This window comes from Mirounga angustirostris, unplaced genomic scaffold (assembly GCF_029215605.1).
Source record: "Mirounga angustirostris isolate CCGP_5_RB_7025 unplaced genomic scaffold, mMirAng1.0.hap1 SCAF_7, whole genome shotgun sequence".
In the NCBI taxonomy this organism is placed as follows: Eukaryota; Metazoa; Chordata; class Mammalia; order Carnivora; family Phocidae; genus Mirounga; species Mirounga angustirostris.
In genome coordinates, this window is record NW_026991715.1 from 116,580,767 (window position 1) to 116,589,310 (window position 8,544).

Here is an 8,544-nt window from a genome sequence, read left to right on the forward strand (position 1 = left end):
AAAGAAAATATATGTGAATGTGGGATGAAAATCCCCCACAATAATTGCCATGTTAATAATGACTGTATCTATGGCTATAACATGCAATATTTAGTAGCTGTGATTTGGTAGATTAACAAAAGAAAGCTCTAAATGAATCAATTAGGTTTTTAACAAAGGAAATATATTTCTGTATTTTGCACCATGGCAATTTCCATAGATGGTAGCAATTTACAGCAAGGATTAATAATACAAATTTGAGTTTCCTGGAAGGGGTCCACATGCAGAGTGTTTCTTTGCCACACAGCTCTGACAAACAATAGGTAACTATTCATTACTTTTACTGCATATTATTATTACTTCAGCTTAAGATGGGGACAGCAAGATCCTCCAAATTGGATATGGTCTAAGAGGCTTGAAAGAACAATGCTTCCAAATGATCCTTATTGTATATCAGAAGTCACGGTATGTCCAGGGAGAATGTGTAGCTGAAGGTGGGCTGGGAAGGAGCCCCAGGAGAATGCTCCGCATCATGTCGCCCACTGACATACAATTACAAGGCTTTGAATCTGATCCATGACACAATCCATGGTGATTACAGCACTCAGAGAAGCCAAAAGACAGATGAAAATGCTTAATTTGCTTGTTCTCAAATGTGGCAATTTGCCTAATGAATGAAATTGACTTCATAAAATGTCAAGGTTATCTTTTAGTTTCAAATCTGGAATGCAAGCATACCATAGATCCTCGTGCTGGTAGCTCTAATGGATTCAAAGTGAGGCACATGGAGTGCCACATGGCTTCAATTCTATAGAAATTGGTCAAAATAAACAGAGGAGTTGGTCAGCACAAAAGTTTTGCTAACAGAGAATAAGAGAGAATCTGAAATCCTGGTCAACCAAGATTATCTCTAAACACCTGCATAAAAGGATATAGAGTTGTAGTTTATCCAACCATTTCCTTTCATTTCAGCATCTTTCAACAACATATTGCATTGCTTGAGTGTCACATGCATCCTGTGAGAAGTATAAAAAGAGATTAGCAAGCCTATTTTACATGACAGAAAAGCCCCAGAATGTAGGAGGGAAAATCTTCAGATTTTATGGGTGATGGTAGTGGTGGGGGGGTGTCAGGACAAGGCAGGAATTTTTCAGTTAAGCCAGGGGATAATTTCTGTAGCACAGGGCTGAAGGTAAAGCACTTCCTGCCCAAGTTCACATATTCATCAGTGGCAGAACCAGAGCTTGAACTGGGACCTTTAGAACTATTCTAATATTCTGTGTAGAACACTACTGTCTTTAAGAAGATTCATAGGCTCTGTGACTGCTTTTTGCTCTGTGCTCTCCAGTGTTACCTGCCATGGTTAGATCCAGCTGGAAAACATCTCTTTATAGAGATTCATCTGTATGGTTATTGGATCTCAGAAATATGTCTGGGAAGTATTTATATTACAAACTGCATGAAATTAATCTATTATTTTAGAATATACTTTGCAAAGAGTTTAAAAGAGGATCAACAAGACATAGGGCCTCTTTGTAAAATCAGTTGTTTTGGACAGAAATGAAAAGTGCTTAAAATATTAGAAAATGCATCTTAAAAAAAAGAAAATGCAGCTTATACATTTGGTAAACTGAAGGAATAAGTAAATTAAAAAGTGTAGAGGTGTAGAAATAGGACACATTGAAATGATTGAGTCATTCAGATGACTGTCACCTCATTGATTCTTTAAATTCATGAAACTAAAAGGAGGGTGCCTGGCATTCATCAACAGGTAGAGTTTTCTTAGGAATCAGAAAAGATGGAGCCCCAAAACAGGATCCGAGAAGTGATGATGGGAACAAACTTGAACTATGCAGTTGCTGACTTTTAATTTTAATCAGCTAACATAGTTTTTGCATAGACATCAGTTGAAAGCTTTTAAGACACAGAAAAGGACTAGAAATTTTTCATTATTGTCTTTAAACTTGGATCAACAGATAAATACCTAAGTCAGGGGTTGGTGATATCTTTTCTTTTTTTCTTTTTTTTGGGGGGGGGTGGTGATATCTTTTCTATGAAGGACCAGTTGGTAAATATTTTCAGCTTTGTGGGTCATATAATTTCTGCTGTAGCAACTCAAACCTGCCATTGTAACTCCAAAGCAACCATAGACCCTTTGTGAATGAAAAAATGTGGCTGTTTTCAATAAAACTTTGTTTACAAAATAGGAAGTGGAGCTGATTTCACCTGCCAGCCATAGTTTGCTAATACCTAGTCTAACTCTTTATTAGTACTGATTCTTATTAATACCAGAAAGCCAAAAGTAAAGTCCTGGCAATAAGAGCATCTTTTTTTTTTTTCTTGTACCTCTTATTGTCTTTTTAAATGTCCTATTAATGCCAATCTTGTCTATTGATAAAGTAACTAAAAAGCCTACTGAATAAAAAAATGTCAAATATTTAGTGTGTCTCCTCTCAAAATGATACTAGGAATACAGTTGAAAAAGCATACCCTTAAGAGGTTGCCAGCTCAAAATATTTCTATTCTAAATATGTATCATGATTACTAAAACCCCCCATACTACATTTTTCTGAATATTTAGTAGGGAATTAAAATGATGCGGTCTTTATAAAAACTGGTAGATCTACATCACACTTGGAAAAAGGAGTAATATCCGTATGCAGTCAGAAGGCAAAGGCTAAAAAAAGACCAGGATTACTTGTACCCTCCCCATTTGCAATCACACCATGTTGAAATCAGTCTACTCATCAGTCACCTACAACGCACCTATGGGGAATTATGAATATGTGTATAGGTGTGTGTGTATTTATTTATAATGTATAACTTTATGTATAAATACACTCCCACTTGCATAATTGTAGCAATAAGCTAGTTAGACAAGTGGTGATTCCATAAAAACTTTTTCTTGTAACTTTTCTTTTACTGATTTAGACAAAGATGTTGCGAAAAGTTTTATGAAAAAAAGTTTAAATGTGTATTCTGAATTTAGAAAAGAAAAAATAATCTACAATCATCTTAAATCAAAATGTGGCTAAAGACATGATTCTAATATGACAGTGTAGGAAAAGCGAGAATTAAAGGCTGAAGACCTATATTTCAAAGTATAAAAGGCTTATTACACTAGGTCTGTTTTCTGTCAAATGCTTCCCTATTCATTCTCATCCATTTTTCAATTTGGCATTCCCTTATATTGCCAAAGCAGGTGTCTTGCTCTGCAATAGCAGGGGTATGTGTTTCAAAAGGTCCCACGGGGAATAATTTATCATGCAAGATTACTTCATGACTAATGATGATCTCTATAAACATTCAGGTGCAGCTTGACTGCCTGGTTGGTGGTGGTCCAACCTGGTGACAGTCGGCCTGTGTTTTATCTCATCTCGCCTCTCACATTCTCAGCATAGGCTAATATATGCTGGAAGGAAGCACTGGGATGTTATAAATAAGGAATAAAATGATGAATAGAAGCTATTAAATAAAGTTACTACAAATAAAACATTGAACATAGGACTTTATCATCTCTGGTTTTATCAGCGACATAGGAGGTCCTTTTGAAGCTGTATTCTAAACCTAAAATATTGGCTGCTGGATACTATAAGATAACAAGTATCTCATTCCAGCCAACCTTATGATTGGGAATGTAGATGGGGAGGAGGAAACTTTTAAAATTAATATGCTACTCCAGCTAAAGCTTCAAAACTACAGATAATAATGTGTGTAAAATGCTGTGTGAAGTATAAACACTATATGAATTAGCTTTTTTTACATTACTGTAATATTTAAACCATATATTTTTATTAGAAAAACAGTCTAAACAATCTTAGTTTGTCTTCTTTAATTTTAATGGCTAGTCCTAGTCATTTTGAGCTCATTCAGCTGCATTAGCAAATGAACAAACACATAAAGCAAATGTGTTTTTAACCTAAAAAACACAAATTGTATTTTGATATTAGCATGTACAGCCTAAGAAAATACAACTTATGAAAAAGCTCCTAAACTGATAAATAATTTACTTCTGAGCATACTTAAAAAATTGCATTTTGCCAGTAAAAATTTGAATTCTACACAGTTTCTAGAAATGTATCTAATACATTTTAGGTTGCAGATAGATCATGGAAATATTTTAATGACAATGGAAACATTTCCCACCCATCACCTCCTTATGACATCCAGTATAGTCTGGCAACCTATGCAAGCAAATAAAACAATTTTTTTTTAAGTTTTCTACTTTTTTGATGGATGGATTAGTGTTTTTCTATGTGGACAGAATTTATAAGCTCATTATTTCTTCCTTCTTTCCATATAAACATTGAGATTACAAAGCTCTTTAAAACTCCAAAATAACTAGAAGAAATGCAGATAAGAACATTTAGGTGTTAGACTGCCTGGCTGTGGCCCCTTGCTCTCCTCTGCCAGCTCCATTATCTTGGACAAATGACTTGTCATCTCTGTTCCCCCAACTGCTTCAACTATAAACTAGGGGTAACAACAGTGCCCACTTTCTGGGGTTATTTTGAATATTACAAGTAATGCATGTAAAGAATTGGCAGTAATTCCTGACACAAAGGATGTATTCAACAATTATCATGTATTAATATTTGTTAGGTGTTAATTAGATGTTAATATTATTTCTCTTCTTTTTAAATATATTTTTAAGTTCAAAAAAAAATAGCATGAGAACTTGGCAACTGTAATGAGCTGTTGTGTTGCAGCCACCTTTAAACTCCACAAACGTCATTAGTGCCTGCTTTGGGCTCCACAGGGACTGCAGCAGGACCTAGCACAGTGCCGGACACACAGGGTGCACCTGTCCAATGCATGAACACATGAATGTGTTAATGAACCTGACCTCGAGGCCAAGGGAAAACACTGTGTTGTTTCCTTTTCGGCCAGGAACAGTCAAGGATGCTTCTATAAACGAGGGCAGTTTTGTTTCAGTTGCCTCTATCACTGTGCCCCATCCCTTTTGTCTTCAGAGGCTTGCCCTAATGACTAAACATTCTAGTTTGGCATCTTTATTCAGAATTCCACTTATAAACTTCTGTGCTGAATTTCACAGTTAAGTTAGAGAACCTGGAATAGATAGGAGATGGCTTAATATATATGTGCAGACCTCCAGAACACTAACACTAATTCTAATAGCATCTAGGCATATCTACTAGTATATGCTAATTTTATAAATATATACTCGCATTTAATCCTCATACAAATCCTGCAAGGTTATTATCTCCATTGTACATAGATGAAAAAAGTGAACACTAAGAAAGGTTAAATAAATTTGCTGAGATACACAGTTCAGTTTAGTACCATAGTCACCACTAATTGGTAATATTTATCGAATGCTAACTAAGTACCAGACACCCTTCTAAGCCCTTTATATGTGCATATTCATTTGCAACGCCATGTGGTAGGTACTGTTTATAGTTGGAGAAACTGAGGGTAAGGAAGACTAAGTAATTGAATGCACACCACACACTTAATGAATGGCACTGCCAGAATTCAAATCTAGGCAATTTCATCCCAGAATTCGCATACTTAAGCATTATGAAGCAAGGACTGCCACACTAGAGTCAGTGTTAAGACGTATTTCTATTTTATTTTAAACCCTATTTTTTTCTTTCATGGTTAAATTCAACCTTGATCTCATTTACAAATGTTATGGACTTTAAATATGTACATATTCCCTAATCAATTCTAGGTGTGAATTCTTTGTAGAGGCAATTTGGAGATTGATTGAATATAAATATAAAGGTATATTGTTTAGTTTTCTTGTATGTTATTACATTTGTTGTTTTTAAACTTAATCTGAAATTAAATCATAATGGCTAAACATTCACCATGGTAAGCATGATGACATTTCCAGCAATACCAGATCTAAATTTAGAAATGGAGGTAGTGTTCTTTGACAGGCAGTTTTAATAGAGAGACTAAATGAGATGAGTATATGACATAAAATTCTCCATAAATTATACCTCTTTCTTAACCATCACACTTGGTAGAAAACTTTCTCTGCTCCACTTCTATTCATCACCTGTTTAGCTGACACATAATACTCTTTTTATTTACAAGTGTGGAACTCTACAATAAAATACTGTTTTTAGGAGACTGCTTAACTCCATTCCTGTTACTTCGAGTTTAGGTTAAGCAAATATATGGTTTAGTTAGAGTTTAACATCTTCATGAGAGATTACAAGGAGCTAAGGGAAATAAAATGAAGTAAAAGTGTGCTCATCAAAAGAATCAAAATCAAGTAGACAATCTAGCAATCTGAGTTTGGATGAGGAATTTATGTGTTTAGTTAAATTTTAAATTTAAAAATTAAATTAATTACATTAATTTTAACTAATTTTTTACAGTAAAATCAACTTTTTAGTGAAGTTCAATTCAAGGATTTAGAAGGGTAGGAAACTTAGCTAGAAAATTAAGTCTAAATGTGTTTCAAATTAACATCCAAAAAGCATTCTTTAGTATGATATGGGGTATGATGTAATTCCCACTTCCCCCGCCCAGTTGCCACTGTTTATGTTTAAGGTTGATAAAAGCAGGTTGGGAAAATCTCAAGGCACCAACAATCGATAAGAATTCCTCAAGCCAGGACTGTAAAGCACAAAAGAAGGTAGTTAGAAATTTGATGTAAGTTGGATATTTATACTAAATTTTACAACCTGATAGTCATTATTATTCCCACTGTACAAGTGAGGAAACCAGGGCTTTGGGATACTATATAACTTACCAGTGGGTCCACAGCTAGTAAGTGGCCGAGCTGGCATCTAATTCCAGGCTCTCCCTACTCAAGGGCTTGAACTGTTTATACCACATTATATTGGGTTGGCACACCAACCAGCTGCATTGATCATTTAAATAAAAACAACTAATTGAACATAAATCATGTGGTGTAAGTCATGATATGTTCTTGAGATGGGAAAATAAACCAAGACATTCAAGTTTCTGCCCTCAAGTAGTTCAAATCTAGGAAAAGAGAAATTTTCATAGGACACTTAAAAGGCAGTGTTGTCATGGTAACAGTGGGACTCTTGCACCATGGAGTGAGAGGATAGATGATTAATATAGTGTCTTAAATGACGAGTTGAAATATTTCCAGGTAGGCTGCAGGAAAAAATCAAACAGGACAAAATGGTGCTTCAGCAAGAAGCTAGCATAAAAAACAAACAAACAAAAACAAAACAAAATAAAACAAAAAAACTGCTAGATTTCATGATTCAATCATCACTGGGATCTGATTCTGTACTTCACATGACTCACTAGCACTCTGTCTATATAACTGGAAAATAGTGAAAACACTTCAAAGGTCATGGCATATAATTTACCTACTTGGAACCTTCCTCCAGTTCTCTGTATAGAGCAAGTACTCAATATGAAACTATCAAATTTATCAAAAGAAATTGAGATGAACTTAAGTCATGATATAACTTTACGAAAGAGGAGGACAACAAAGAATAGAAATTAAGGGAAAGATGTTTTAGGAGCTTGGATTCAAAAGAGAAAAGTGAGAGGGGGTCTTTTTGAGAATGTTTTGGAGAAGGGTAAAGAAGGAATCACTTTGAGATCACCTCATTTGCTTCTAGAGAGAAAACAAATTGTTTTAGTAGCAATCTGAAAAATGATAGTTTATTTAATCTTGAAAACCTGTTTCCAGATGTAAACATTGTTATTTTTTTCACTTTATAGTCAAAAAAGTTATGACAAATTAAATATATTAAATATTTTGTCTAAAGTCACACATCCAGGGAGTGGCAGACATAAGTTCCAAATCTATGGACCTTTCATTCCAGTGTCCTAGTTCTTTTATGGAGGCTTTAAACTACATGATATTTAAGATCACATGTAGTTCACATTATATTACTAATGAGTCTGGAAGAATTGTAACTATGAGAACAGAGAAGAGAGATAGTAATAGAGGGAGAAGATCATATCTTGTAGAGATGGGGCAATTTGTTATCCAGGAGTCCAGCAAAAATAGCAGTAATAGAGGAAGAATAGGGAGAGGAGGGAGAGTCAAGGCAGCAGAAACAGTTGTAATAGTTGTAGTAGCTATTGGGGGGTACCCACTATATGCCATGCATTGCTTCAGATGGTACATAATATCTGTTTACATTTTTTTTTCTGGAAGGAATTCCTATCTTTTTAGAACTGGGACTGCTTCTAACTACTAATTATTTTTATGCAGACCTCTGGCATTTGAGATGAGATGGACAAGAAAATTTTTCCTCTTTTCAAATTCTCCCCACAAAATGACCTTTTGTGTTCTGGTTCAGTTTTAATGACAAGCAGCACCTAGCGGCTCTCATCCATTTCAAACATCCATGAATTGTTATTGTTTTCTCTCTCCATTATCATTTAGACAATCAATACATGCTTAGCTTCTTTAGTAAATAAGTCAATGATTCCAAAGCCTTCACCATTATTTGAACTCTCTCCAGTTTGTGTCTTTCTGGTAAGGAGAGAATGAAAAACAATCATATGGTTTTCCAGAAACAGCATCATTAGTTGTGTAGGAGGATTATCAGCTTCTTTTTCATGGTACAATATCTTTTTGAACTTAACTAA